Below are 15,957 nucleotides of genomic sequence, written 5' to 3'. Positions count from 1 at the left end.
GGCAGAATCTCAACTGACGTTCCAAGACTTGTAGAAAAAGAAGTTTGTGTGGAAACATACTGGGGTTTTCTTCTTCTCTTTTTTTTAATAAAAGAGAAACCAATGGACAAATTCTACCAATGGTACCTTGTACATTTAATAATTTTTTATTCACAATGTGAATTTTCTCAACTTCTTTTTTTTTATTTTTTTCCCTTAAAACCCACTCAAAGGAAAAATGAAGGGGAGTAAGAATGTAATCCAGACCCTAAATCCATGATGGCCAACCTATGAAACGCGTGACAGATGTGGCACACAGAGCCTTCTCTGTTGGCACGTGCCCCATCGCCAGCTGTTCTTCTGGTTTCCGGCACACGTATGCACACTGGCTAGCTGGTCTTCGCATGCGCCGCAGTGCTGGAAACCCAACTGGTCGGAGCATATGTGGCACAGGCCACCTAGTGTTCGGGTTTCCAGCATGTGTGATGTCAGAGCGCCGGAAACGTGAAGACCAGCTGGCCAGTGGCACATGCCAGCAACCTGCCAGCTGATCTTTGGGTTTCCAGTACTCCAGTGCGCATGTTCTGGTTTGGGCATTCGGTGCCGAAAAGGTTTGCCATCACTGCCCTAAATAATAGTCTCCAAACTTGGCAATTTTAAGACTTGTGGACTTCAACTCCCAGAATTCCTCAACCAGCCATGCTAGGTGATAGCTGTGGAATTCTGGGAGTTGACTTAATAGGAGAGATATCCCGTTTAGAGCAAACCATTATCTACTCCATGCATAGGCTACATCAATTTTGTCTAACCATGGCAAACTCCAGATGTGTAGACTTTGACTACTAGGATACTCAGCAATGGTTACAATATACTACTTGGACCATCCACCCGCAAAGAAGTTGCCACAGATGGGAAATATGACACTAGGTTGTCAAGATGCATGGCAGTCATGTATCAGTCACCAAAAATCAGGATCAAAAACAAAAACAATAAATTCTGGAACAGGTTTTCCAGTCTATTGTATGTACGTTGAGGTCTTACACATCCGAGACAAATTCCTTGTGTGTCTACCGTAATCATATTTGGCCAATAAAGAATCCTATTTCTATTTCTATTGATAGTTCCTTTTTATGTCAGCATGATACCCTCTTGGCTACAGAAAGACTGATACTCAGAGAAACGAGATCACAATTAATATATGATTGGGAAAATGTTCCACATTAATGCGTATTTTGTTTATTCGTGATTTACTGAGTAAACCACAATCAGCTGGCATATTAAATCATAATATACGATTTACAAATCACAGATTCTGAGTTTCTACAAGACATTAAGCCAAACCCAAATAAACCACATTGCAGCTTTGGGCAATACAGCACACAAACCACTATTGTAATGCTCTTGGATCAGTATTTGGCCAACCCGACATTCCTAGCAATATTTAAATAACACACACAGTATTTAAAAGCAGAGAAGACAAGGTCTGTTCTCCATGTTAGCCAGTATTTAAAAAATATCCATTAGAGTTAGGTGCAGTAGCTTAATTCCAGCTATCAGAACTAGCTCAAAAAGAAAGAGATGCTTAGGGATAATAATGAAGGAAAGCCCAATGAAGATGACGTTGCAGTAGTCTAGCTAACAAAAGCATTAACGAGAGCTGTCACGTCTTGGTTGAGCAGAAAAGTCCATAGCCTATTTACAAGATAGATGGTGCAATCTGCAAATGATTTCATTACACAACAGGCAGTTAACCTATGAAATTCATTAACACCAGACACCCTGATGGCCAGCGATTTAGAGACTTTTAAATGGACAGCAGACAAATGAGAGGACGATCAAGCAATCCATTACTCCTCATTTTGATGGCTGCACGCTACCCACAGAATCAGAGTATTCTCCCAGTGCCATCTGCCGAGGGAGCAACACCGGGAGACAGCTATTGTCCCCTCCTCTCATTTTCCTGCTTCTCAGATGCATCTTGCCATCCAGGGTGCGATCAGAAACTGCTACACTAAAGGGGGTCTCAAACTGTCCATGGAGATTCTCAGACATCCAGGTTTTACGGTTGTCCCAAAGGTGCTTTTTCAAGAGGCAACTGAATAGAATAAGAGAGTTAGAAGGGACCTTGGAGATCTTCTAGTCCAACCCCCTGCTTAGGCAGGAAACCCTACACCACTTCAGACAAATGGTTATCCAATATCTTCTTTAAAACTTCCAGTGTTGGCGCATTCACAAATTCTGGAGGCAAGTTGTTCCATTGATTAATTGTTCTCTAACTGTACGGAAATTTCTCCTTAGTTCTAAGCTGCTTCTCTCCTTGATTAGTTTCCACGTGGCACGACATAACCGCGGCAGACTAAAGCGCCCCGACAACACCGCGGTGCTAAAACCGTGATGTCAAAAGCGAGCCCACAACAGCGCGCCCACAACAGCGCGCTGACAGAAGCGCGATTTAACTTAAGGTAAGGTTTTGGGTTAGGTTTTGGGTTAGGTTTAGGGTAGGTTTAGGGTAGGTTTAGCGTTAGGTTTAGGGTTAGGTTTAGGGTTATTTTTAGGGTTATGTTACAGCGCGCTTCTGTCGACGCGCTGTTGTCGGCGCGCTGTTGTCGCGCGGTTTTGACGGTGCGGTTTTGTCACCGCGCTTTAGTCACACGCGCTTTAGTCTACCGCGGTTTTGTGGTGGAACCTAATTTCCACCCATTGCTTCTTGTCCTACCCAACTGGACTTTCTTTGTTTTTCCTTGAAGACGTTTTGCTTCTCATCCGAGAAACTTCTTTAGTTCTCAGAAGATACTCATATTGTCACCCAGCAGCACCAAGAGAAACCTACAAACGCAACCTGGGAACACTTGCGTACACTCCTTACAATTCACCCCAAAGTCAGCCAAGCCAAGCAACGCACTGTCAAGACTACCCTGCTTTCTATAAGGCCCCCAAACTCTCAAAGAGGAAAATGTGTCAACTGATGAGTCAAGAGAGGAGGACTCACGTAAAGAGACACATCCAGTTATCAAACAGAGCTGACATCCTGTGGAAGCAGGGCTGCGCTGATAAACAAAGGGGGGATTGCAAAAGGAGCTGTTTAAAAAACCGCAGTGGGATCCATTCCTCCCACGGTACTTGCGAGAGAGCAGCCTTAAGCCTATAAACAGCAGACACAACCAACACCCGTATGGAGCTTGCAACGTCAATCATGGGTTGAGAGGTGCGACAGCTGTGGGCAAACAGTGGAAATGGGGTGGACACACAGGTCAAAGTCAAAATGTGACTTGTTTGTTGCTGACTTAATGAGAGGGTGACTAACTTCTTGGTTGCCGGAACACCACACAAGATATGCCGGTGATGTAATATGAGTAGGATTGTGTGATGTACAAGGGAAGAGAAGGAGGGGTAGGTGTTCAATGAGAGTGGCGCTCATTTACTTAATGGGTTAGCTCTATTTTGGGCATGCACTCCGCTAGGCATGGACTCAGAATCAAAGGAATTGAATCAGTCCCGATCCCGTGGGATTACAGGCCGACTTCTTTGACTTCTCTTGTTTTGGAGACCCAGAGATGGCATTCAGCAGGTTTTGACCAGTTCTGGAGAACCGGTAGCGGAAATTTTGAGTAGTTCGGAGAACGGGCAAATACCACCTCCGACTGGCCTCACCCCCATCTATTCTCTGCCTCCTGATTCCCAGCTGATTGGGAGGAAATGGGGATTTTGCAGCAACCTTCACCTGGAGTGAGGAGGGAACGGAGATTTTACAGTATCCTTCCCCGTCAGGCCCACCAAGCCATGCCACACCCGACAAGCCACGCCCACAGAACCGGTAGTAAAAAGTTTTCAATCCCACCACTGTGCAGACCCAACCATGTGTGGTTTACTCTGCAAATGAAGGGCAGTGCAATGCGTGAATCTCAACTTTCTCTGGCCATCAGAGTTGGAGCAAAGGCAACATTGGGGGTGTAGAAGAAAGAAAGCTCTTTGTGCCTTGCTTGCTGTTTCCCCCACATAACCATCTGGTTGACGGCTGTAGAAAAACTGGGTGCTGACTGGGACAAACACATCCCCATCAAGTCCACGCCGGCTGGGGCCATTTACTTGTAGCTGGTTCCTGGGAACAAAGCCAACCTGCCCTGGTTCACTGAAGCATGCCGTCCGGGGGGGGGGGGGGGGGGGGGCAAAAAAAGAAGAAAAACATGGCAAGGAAGAGAATGTATTTTCTCAACCTTGCCAACCTGAATTTAAAACGGTTTAAAAGCTGAACCCAGAGAAAACAACTGCATAAAACATGAGTTGCCTAACAGTCACTTCACCCTATTAAGAACCCTTGAAAGGGTGGACAAAACGTTGCATTTTAAAGCATCTCTTGGAATACAAAAGGTCTTCTATCATTTGCATTGGGCGTCTCTGGTCCTGCTTCGGGGTGCATGCTATGCAGGCTTAGGGTTCTCACAGACTTCCTTTCCTAAATCCTTCGATAGGGCCATCGGAGCTCTTTCAAAAACTATTGCTGAACTTTGAATAAAGGTTCCCCTCACACATATCTGCTAGTCGTTCCTGACTCTAGGGGGCGGTGCTCATCTCCATTTCAAAGCCCAAGAACCAGCGCTGTCTGAAGACGTCTCTGTGGTCATGTGGCCGGCATGACTAAACTCCGACGGCACATGGAACGCTGTTACCTTCCCACCAAAAGTGGTCCCTATTTTTCTACTTGCATTTTTACCTGCTTTCGAACTGCTAGGTTGGCAGACGCTGGGACAAGTAACAGGAGCTCACTCCGTTACGCGGCGCTAGGGATTCGAACCGCTGAACTTTCTAGCATCCAAGAAGCTAAGGAAGCTTCTTGGATGACAAGCTCAGCATGTTAGCCACTGAGCCACCGCGTGCCTTTTGAATACAGTGAGTTAAAAACTTCTAATACAAAGGAAAGCAAAACAAAATAACTATAATTCATTCTTTTAATTTTAGTTAGATTCAATCATTTTTGTTCTGACTCAACCTTTTTTTTATTTTTTTTAGTGCAAATCCTAAGGCCCAGTATAGGTTGAAAGATGTTGTGCACTCAAGACCGACAGGAAAAAAAATAAAGGAGGGTTCACAATGGGCCAGACAAAGAATGTCATGTACATTGTCTCAGCGTTGTGCAAATGATGTACGGCATGTCACCGTGTCAATCCAAAGAGTTACAAACTATATGTCATTTGCATGGCATCACGATACTGGGCATGCTGTCTCACTATGCCTGATAACAAATGCCTATGGATACTTATTAACAAAAGTTTGCATGCTATCTCCACATTATCCAAATCCAACAAAACATACTAAGGAAAAAGCTACAACTTTCAAAATCACAATAGCAACGTGCTAAGCCAAGCCATCTACGAGTTAGCCTGTTGAGTGAACTTGGTTAGAGATTGGAATAACAAATCTCTCAATTTGTCCATCCTAAGAGAGCAGTTTACAGAGACTATAGAAATCCATGGACTCTAGATGCAATTCTGATACCAGAATGTATTGAAGATGCAAATGAAGCAATTATGGATTGGCTTCAGACAGTCAGGGTTTGATTCTGATTTGCAAAGCATGTACAGGATAGGTTCACACATTATTGTCTGCAGAGATTCTCAGTCATCCAGGCCATGGTTATCCCAAAGGTGCTTTTTCAGGGGGAAACTGGACTTTCTCATTTTTTTCTTTTGATGACATTTCGCTTCTCATCCAAGAAGTTTCTTCTGCTCTGAGAGGATAGTGTGGAATGGAAGGGTTTATACTCCTTGCAGACAGCTGGTCATTTCCAACCTTTTAGAGGGTCACTGAAGCACTTGGAGGGTTATTTGTCTCTTCAGGGTCACCTACAGGAACTGGGAGCACCATTCAGGTGACCCTGAGGACACAGATTAACTTCCAAGTGCTTCAAGGACCCTCTCAAAGAATACAAATGCAAGGGGTGTAAATCCTTCCATTCCCCACTCCCATCCAGTCAGAGCTGAAGAAGTTTCTTGGATGAGAAGTGAAACATCTTCAAAAGAAAAAAAAAAACAAGAAAGTCCAGTTGCCTCCTGAAAAAGCACCTTTGGGTTCGCACATTATCTTAACTTGTAATGTGTTTAGATTAATTTCAATGCAATGCTTTGTCTGAACCCATCAACTTTATAGCAATGACTACAAATATTTTTTTAAAAAATGGCTTACATTGAATCAATGACTAACCCAACTACTCAATGGTGACTATTCTGGCCCATGAGCATACTGGGATGTCATAGGCATAGTGCTGTCATCACATAAGACAAGTTAAAGGAATGATCATCATCATATTCTTGGCTTGTAAGAGCTCGGCACAATTTATGCCAATTCTACCTGGAAACAATGAGAATTGAACCCAGGTCCATCAACAGGCAAAATACATTTTCAACCACTGAGCTATGGTCCTGTGTTGTGCACTCAATCCAGTGATTTTTTTTCCAATGGGCATTCAAATGTACAGTTACAAGTAGTAATTGGACATTCCACCTCCATGGACACATACAGTGATGGTGACAACAGCACCCAGACCACAAATAAATTGGGAAGATCATGCATTCCACGTGGTAGGCTGGAATGATGGGAAATGGCTACATTGGAACTTTTGAACATAGACAACTACTCTACGAGAGCACTAATTTTCACCATTTGTAAGGTAGGCGAGCTAATCATCTCTATTTTTTTCAAAGCAACACCAAAGCTATGCCCCAAATGTTCCTGTTACGGAATTAAAAGCTCCACTGTGTTCTCTTTCAAGCTAGCCTGTTACAAAAATAAAAACTGGAGAGTAGAAACATGACACTAATGAAGCAGCAAAGAACTTTTGTCAACTTTTATGCCATAAGAATAGCAATCTGCGGTAACAGTAGACCTGTTTATTGCTCTTGTGAGCTTATTTTAAATTTCTTTTCATGACATTAGTACAAAATGACCAAAGCGCTGTCATTTTAATCTGCATTCTTTTAAAATAGCCAAAGCAAAAACCACTTTGGCAGACCCTCAGCGTTAACAGTCCTGTGAAAGAGAAAGATCAGTTTTTCTCAGCCTCTTTGAACCACAGCATCCTGAGTCACTTCTCGTAAAAGCTAAAAACAGCTCCAGCACCTGCAGCTTGAAAAAGACAATCACATATTTTACCCTTCCCCTGTGCTAGGTTTCTCTTACGCTGAACTTCATTGGAGATCTTCAACTGGTGATCAGCCGTGCAAAAAAACACCCCAGGTTAATACCTCCCGGCCCTGAGCAGCTTACAATATAAAATTCAACGCAGGGTGGTAAAGAGGAGATGAGGGTCAGGGATAAAGCTCAGAAAAAATGGACAGCTTTCTTCACCGTTAAACATACTCATACGCTCTATCTTCACCTGTGGAATCCCGACGGCTTCTTATTACTAGAAAACAGCATCTGAGAGTTTCCTTGTCATTGTCTGGGTTTTTCTCTTTAAAAAAAAATACAGGTAATCCTCGACTTATGACCACAACTGAGCCCAACATTTCTGTTGCTAAGTGAAACATTGTTTAAGTGAATTTTGCCCCATTTTACGACCTTTCTTGCCACAGTTGTTCAGTGAATCATTGCAGCGGTAAAGTTAAGCACATGAATCTGGCTTCCCTATTGACTTTGCTGGTCAAAAGAGCATCCCATGATCCCCCCCCCCCCCACAACATTGCAACCGTCATAAATATGAACTAGTTGCCCGGCATCCGAATTTTGATCATGTGACCAGAAGACAATGCTGCAAGGATGGTATAAAGTGTGAAAAATTGCCCTAAGCCACTCCCTCACCCCGTGTGCTTGTAATTTTGAACGGTTAATAAAAGAACTGTTGTCAGTCAAGGACTTCCTGTACTTTATACAAAACCGACATCTAAATGAACAAGTAGGACTATCTGCATTTTTTCTTTCTCTCGGGTACCCCGAGAATGTCCACGGTCACCCCGTTTCATTTGTTCCCCTTCGGTTCCTGATCGAAATTTGACCAATCAGTCAGTCAATCAATCAATCAAAACAGGGCGGGGCCCGGAAAGACCGGGCATCTCTCTCTCTCTCTCTCTCTCTCTCTCAGCCCAAACGGGCCATTCCTGCATCCCGATGACCTTCCGTCATTGGCCAACCCAACCATGGAGTTCGTCCAACTCCGCCGGAGGCCGGGGAAGAAGAAGAGGAAGAGGAGGGAGGGAGGGGCGCCCTCGCCCGTCCCGGCGAAGAGATTTAAAGTTTGAGCTGGAGGAAGGGAAGCTTTGCCCGGCCGCCCAAGCCCCGTCCCAGCGCCTCTTATTAAGCTGCTTCTTTCTCCTCCACCCTCCCCAAAGGAGACACTCCCCCCACCCAATCCCGCGGCTCTCCACCCAGGGCTGGCCAGGGGAGGCCTCCCCATCCCGGCATCCTTCCCCATCTTTCGGGATCTCCAGCCAAGCAGGCTGGACAAGCAAGGTCACCCCTTCGGCCGGACGGAGTGGATCCCCGGGTTGGGCTCACCAGTTGCAAGGAGCAGAAGCCGACCAGCGTGCAGCGTCCGTTGCATCTGCCCATGATCGCCGGGAAGGGGGGGCGGGAAAAAAAAGCCTTCCTCTCTCGCCGTTACCGTCGGGAAAGAGCGCCGCGCCTCCCGTTGCCAGTGACAACCCCCGGCTCAGAGGGCAGCCGAAAGCGGCAGAGGCGGTGGCGGCGGCGGAGGAGGCTGCAGCAGCGGCACCGGCCGGCTCCTGTGCGCCATCGCTGCCCGGCGAGAGAGAGAGAGAGACTTCTCGGCTCGCACCTCGTCTTCCACCCGCAGCCGCCTTTTGTCTCCTGTCGCCGGGGAAAGAGAGAGAGGCAGAGGCGGGGAGAGAGAACCGAGCCGCCCCGAGGCGTTATCTGCTCCCCTCGCCCGCCGGCTCCATTGGAAGGGGCTCGGCTCAGCAACCGGGCTCCGTCCTCCCCGGCTGAGAGGAAGGCCGGTGGTCGATGAGGGGCGGCGCGGGGAGGGTCGTCGTCGCCGTCGCCCCGAGTTGCCCGGGGCTTTGTCCCGCGTTACAACGCGGGGAGGGGGAGAGAAAGAGAAAGCCTCTCCGCCGCCTGCAGAAGCGCCTCTCTCAAAGCCTCCGCTCTATTGTTTTCTCCGCCTCCTCCGCCGACACACCCACGGCTTGCGCGGGCGGGGACGAGAGAGAGCGAGCGAGCGAGGGAGCGAGCGCGCCCCGACGCCGGGCTTGGATGGATGGAAGGCGGCGAGCGTCACTCCCTCCGCGAGAGCGAGGCAGCCCACCAACCCGCAGCCTCGGCCTGAGGCAGGAGAAGAGGGTCCGCGCGGGAGAGTGGGGAACAGCCCCCCCCACACACACAGCCTTCCCCCCCCCCGGGCCACCACGTGGCTCTCCAGCTGCGCCCTGGGCGTGGGGGAGAAGGGATGTGGGGGGGGGAGAGGCGAGAGCGCGAGCCCCTCCCCGCCTCTGCCTTCGGCTGTCCAGTCACGGAGAAGGACGCCACGGAGCGAGGGGCTGGGCCTCCTGAGGCCACGCCCACTCCCTTTTCCCGGGCAGTTGTGAGTCCCTCAGGGCGCGAAGGCAGAGTCGGCAGAAGTTGGAGGGTGGCGGAATAATGCGGGGGTGGTTTGGTTTGGGTTTGGTTTTGGTTTTGCCTTTATTTGTATGCCGCCCTTTTCCCTGAGGGGACTCAGGGCGGCTCACAATTCAAAAAGGGAGGGGGAAAAGACAAACAATAGACAATACAGCATGTTAAAAAAGAACACAACAATCGCACAATTCGAGTGGGGCTACAATCTTAACCCCAGGCCAGCCGGGACAGCCAGATCTTTATAGCGGCGCGGAAGGACTGGAGGGTGGGGGTGGGGGGTCGCGTCTCTTCTCGACACAAAACTGCAGCGGGTCGAGGGCGCGTCTGGAACACACACACACACACACACACGACGCTTTTGTCCTTTTGCCAGGGCTGGATATGGGCAACTTGGTTATCCCTTGGGGGCTGAATAGGGATTCCCAACTTCCAACTGGGAAAATGATGGGAATCCTGATGCATTCACATCTCTTTGCATTTGGGAACATAGTGAGGCGTTGCAAACGTCCGAGCCATAAAAGAATTACTAACCACACTTAACATGCTCTGCTAAAAGTCTTGTAGAGAGTCTCAGTCATCCAAGTCATGTCATGGTTGTCCCAAAAGTGCTTTTTATTGCTTGTCTCTTTCAATTTATATTGTTTTTGTTGTTCCCTAGTACAATTTGATAGCTTATTAGTAACCTTGACTATCACTAAGTTTTATATCCTTTTCTTCTTGATGAATGTATTTTATTCTCCTTATGTACACTGAGAGCATATGCATTGTTGAAAGAAATGTCCTTTCCACAACACCAAAGAGAAAATCCTTGTGTGTCCAATCACACTTGGCCAATAAAGAATTTTATTCTATTCTAGTCTCTGCTCTATTCTATTCTTCTGAAGACGTTTCACTTCTATAGCTATACAATTTGGGACAAACACCCTTTGAGTGGTGTGGGAGTAAGAATGGATTTCCAGAGGGTGGGGAAATTGCAGACTACAGGAACCATTTGCACTCCTCAGGAGACCCTGAGGACACAGATAAACTTCCAAGTGCTTCAAGGACTCTCTAAAACAATGGTTCTCAACCTGTGGGTTGGGACCCTTTTGAGGGTCGAATGACCCTTTCACAGGGGTCACCTAACACCATCGGAAAACACATATTTTTGAAAAAATACAGAAAACATAAAATAATTGTATGGTTGGGGGTCACCACAACATGAGGAACTATATTAAAGAGTCGCGGCATTAGGAAGGTTGAGACCCACTGCTCTAAAAGGATGCAAATGACCAGCTGTCTGCAAGGAATATAAATCCTTCCATTCCATACTGTCCTGTCAGAGCTGAAGAAGCTTCTTGGATGAGAAGCGAAATGTCTTCAAAAGAAGAAAACCAGGTCCAGCTTCCTTCTGAAAAAAAGGACCTTTGGGATAACCTACTCTGCTAGCTTGGTCACTAATGTTGAGTGTGTTAAGTAAGCTCCCTGTTGGGAGAGCGAGTATGTTCAGAGAAGCGTGAGAGTTGTGTTGGAGAACACACAAACCAGCATACAGAGACACTGCAGTTTAAATAGGCTTTTACTTTCGTGGAAATAGAGGTATCAGAGTCCATCAAACAGTCCAAGTCATACACGGATAAGACAGTCAGTCATCAATGTCTTTCAATTAAGGGATAATCCAAATAACATAGTCCATAATCATACAAACAGTCTGGTACTCAAAGTTTGCTAGTAATTGCAAAACTTACAATAGCTCACGGCACTTTCTAACAGCCAGCTTCCAAAACACTCAGATCAGATCAGCCCAGCATCTAACAAAGAGAGAGCTAACAGTCATTCTCGCTCCCTCTTATGGCCAATTGAGGAAAAAACAACCAATCACATTTTACATTATGATTTAAAGAAACAGGTATAGCATTGTTACATGATTTATATATTGCCAACCCAAGATTATATTCCTAACAGAGTGTGTTCCAGCTTCTTGTGTTGAGGCCCTGAAAATATTTTTTTCTGTTCATTATTTATATATTTATTTGTATCCCACCTTTAAAGTATGTTTACAAATAACTCAAAGCGGTGAATGTATCCAACCTCTTCACCTCCTTTTATTTTTCTCACAAGGGACCTTTGTGAGATGAGTTGGGCTGAGAGGGTGACTGGCCCAAAGTCACTCAGCTTGGCTTTCAGGAGTAGAACTCACAGTCTCCCGGTTCCTAAACTGTTGCCTTAACCGCTAGACCAAACTGGAACTTATTTGATTCTCCCCTCACCCTGCCTGCAGGATGGAAAGGATGAGATTCATTTTCTACGTCAGCAGGATATTATTCCAAACAGGAAACAAGACGGGACAAAATCTGGTGTGGTGAAGAGACAACCAAAGGACCATCCAATTCACAAAGACGCTGGAGCTTTCCAAGGCAGAGTTCCCCAACGTTTCCAGCTTTGGAGACCAGCAATCCCTGGGGGAGGGGGAGGGGCATTTGCACAAGTGGCTGGCAAGCATTTATGCATGCACAGCTCCATTTCCGCGAGCGGCGTGCAATCCAATGGAACGTGCGCTCATGTGCTCGCCCGCTGCTTGTTCAAGTGAGGATATGTGTGCACTGGACAGTCATTTCCATGGCCCAGTTGCAAACCCCTAATAGCCCACAGGTTAGGAGTGAAATTCAAAAAAAAATTACTACCAGTTCTGTGGGTGTGGCTTGGTGGGTGTGGCAGGGGAAGGATACTGTGAAATCCCCATTCCCACCCCATTCCTGGGGAAAGGATACTGTAAAATCTCCATTCCCACCCCATTGCTGGGGGAAGGATACTGCAAAATCCCCATTCCCACTTCATTGCAGGGGGAAGGATACTGTAAAATCTCCATTCCCACCCCACTCCAGGGGAAGGATACTGCAAAATCCCCATTCCCTCTCCATTCCTGGGGGAAGAAGGATACTGCAAAATCCCCATTCCCACCCCACTCTGGGGCCAGCCAGAAGTGGTATTTGCCGGTTCTCCGAACTACTCAAAATTTCCGCTACCGGTTCTCCAGAACCTGTCAGAACCTGCTGAATTTCACCCCTGCCCTGTTCCAAGGGCTCCAGAGAAAAGCAGCCTAGAACAAATTCTTCTTTGCATCCCTACAATAGAGGTAGTTAGGCTGTGGCTTCAAAGGCTGTTCTCACATGATTGGTCACATGACGTGGTACAGATTGTATGGTGCTCATGATACAATGCCATGCACATACAGATGCCATCCTTACATCAAAGAAAAAGAACATTCTACCATTGTTTCAGTCACATGTGGGCTGGACTCGCAAGCTGTGGTTTGCTTGGTCCTGTTTCAAGATTAAACCCCGCTGTAGGTTGGGTTCTCTGCCTAAGCTAAACAAGCATCTTTTGACTGGGAAGGCATGGGAATGCTGCCATTTTTAGTCTTGTTCAATGGGCAATTTGGAATATCTCATAGAAAAGTAGGTACCGAATGAGCCACGGTGGCACAGTGGTTAGAGTGCAGTACTGCAGGTGACTTCGGCTGACTGCCGGCTGACTGCAATTTGGCAGTTCGAATCTCACCAGGCTCAAGGTTGACTCAGCCTTCCATCCTTCCGAGGTGGGTAAAATAAGGACCCAGATTGTTGGGGGCAATAGGCTGACTCTGTGAACCACTTAGAGACAGCTGTAAAGCACTATGAAGTGGTATATAAGTCTAAGTGCTATTGCTATTGTGGCATAAATCAGGGTTTAGCAGTCTGTTGACCCAGATGTTCTGGGGATTTTGTTACTAGATTCTAGTATAGAAAAGCATTCTTATTCTGGTGCTTTCTTCTGAAGCAGAACAATTGCAATTCAGGAGGCCAGTTTGGTGTAGTAATTAAGGTACTGGCCTAGAAACCAGGAGATTGTGAATTCTAGTCATATCCTAGGCATGAAAGTCAGCTGGGAAACTTTGGCCCAGTCCCTCTCTCCCACCTCACAGGGTTGTTGGGGGGGTGTTGAAAGAAATGTCCTTCTGGGTTCAGCTCCAAGTGGGGAAGAAGACATGGAGGCTGCTTGGAAAGATGGTTTATTGTTGGACAGGGCCACATGGCTTGAGCCCTGACCAGAAAAGGTGATCACATGTTTCAATGTTGATGGAGAAGAAAAGAAGGGCTGAGGAAGGGGCTTGCTAGGCTTTTTATACCCTGTTTAGTCCCACCTCTCTGTTTCCTGTTCCTGTGTAAGAAATGTATTCTGATTGGTTGTCAGACTCCCATGGTGCCATGCAGGGGGCTACTCTCTAGGCTGTGATGAGTTCTCAGATGCCTTGTGGTCAGTTGAGTATATTATCATGCCTTTTTGTAGCTGCTGGTGAAGTCTGTATTATGTAAAGTGGGCTAGCCTGGCTAGTCTTAATGGCCCATTAACTTGGGATGGGAAGAAAGCTACAGGCAACTATTCTGTCTTTTAAAACATGTTTCTTTTCACATCCAGAGAAATATTCTGCCTTTTCAATATTCCCTAGGATATTTCATTTTTCTGGGAGAGGGCTGGATGATAACTTCCCACAGGGGGGAAGAGCAGAAAGAAGGAGCATGTATGTTCACCACCACAAGTAACTCACAAATATGGATGCTCACACCACAAGTAACTCACCACAATGAGTTACTTATAAAGTAATAAAGGCAGGATAAAAATCTAATTAATGAATAAAATCCCCTTTCTCAGGATGGAAAGTCAAGACTGCTAAATAAACTATATGCCGAAACTGCATCTCCCTGGCAGGTAAAGAGAAAAGTGACAAAGACTTCCTGAAGTTAAACTGGTGGGTGGGATGGATGTGGAGAAATGAACCTCAGAATAACTCCCATCTCTCTTCAGGTCCTTCAGATGCATTAGCGCCATGTTTTCTTGCTCTGCACATCCAACTTCATATCTGAGTGATCGAAGATAGGCAATCCCCAATCAGATGGGAGAAAGGCTTTGGCAGACACACCTGGCTCCTGCCTTGCTCTGCCAGTAAAGGAAGTCAGGTAAAAGCTGAAGATTATGCTGAGTGGTGGTGTTTTGTTATGCAGAGCGGAGCTCACTCATTAAGTTTTAATGGCCAGGCCATTGATGGCGGTAATGGATGCACTGATGGAGAAAATGAACAGTTTGTCTTCTTAGCACATGGAAAGCAACGGATGGCCACCTTACCTGCATAGAGTTGAAACTGGGTCACACACACACCCATTGCAAACCTGAAAATCTGACTAAGCTTGAAAAGCCCCGAATCTAAAATTTTGTATGACGTGGATGATCTGATTTTCATGTGACTTTAGCATCAGTCAGTTTTGTGGAAAGCCCCCACCCCAGAAGAATGAAGCAATTTCATAGGTGGAAGGCGTAGACATTTTGGTGAGGTTTAGTACTAAGGAGCCCGGACTGCTCCTGAGTGAAGGAGTGGAACATCTGCCAGTTTGAACTGAGGTAACAGAATGTGAGGCAAGTGCCAGTTGGAATAGAGTTCTTTTCAGGTGGGGAGGGGGAGTAGACTGTCTAACTCCTTAGCATCAGAGCATGTTAATATAAGGCAACTGGCAGTTGGAACAGAGTTCTTTTCAGGTGGGGAGGGGGAGTAGAACTCCTTAGCATCAGAGCATGTTAATTACTGTATAAGGAATATACTAATGATCCGATGGTCATGTCAAAAAATCCTTTCTTAGCGAGTACCTAGAAGCCAAGCGGAACATACCTGCCAAATTTCAGATCTGTAGGCTTTATGGTTCTGGAGATTTTGTGAAGATGCGTGAGTGGTACTTGCCTTTTATATACCTATATATATGTGTATGTGTGTGTGTGTGTGTGTATGTGTGTATGTGTGTATGTGTATGTGTATGCATGTATGTATGTGTTTATCAGCACAAATAGAACAAAAATTGTAACAAAGGCAACAGTAAAAATATTGGGTTTCTGTCTGGATGGTCTCTTGTGACGAGCCGATGGACAGAGAATGGACGTAGTGAACTTCCTCCCATATTTGGGCATACCAGGGGTTGTAACTTTATATATATATATATAGCAAGTACCTCACACATCTTATATATACATACATACATACACACACACACACACACACACACACATCGATAGATAGGTAGGTAGGTGGGTAGGTAGGTAGGTAGGTAGGTAGAGAGAGAGAGAGAGAGAGAGAGAGAAATAGAGATAGAGATAGAGATATAGACAGACAGACAGAGAGATAGAGATAGCTAGAGATATATAGATATATAGATATAGATAGATAGATAGATAGATAGATAGATAGATAGATAGATAGATATAGACAGATAAAGATAGATAGAGATAGATAGATAGATAGATATTAGATAGATAGATAGATAGATAGATAGATAGATAGATAGATAGATAGATAGATAGATAGATGATAGATAGATAGATAGAGATAGATAGATAGATAGATAGATAGAT

Source organism: Thamnophis elegans, chromosome 12 (assembly GCF_009769535.1).
Source record: "Thamnophis elegans isolate rThaEle1 chromosome 12, rThaEle1.pri, whole genome shotgun sequence".
Classification (NCBI taxonomy): domain Eukaryota; kingdom Metazoa; phylum Chordata; class Lepidosauria; order Squamata; family Colubridae; genus Thamnophis; species Thamnophis elegans.
Note: the sequence above shows the minus strand (reverse complement) of the source record.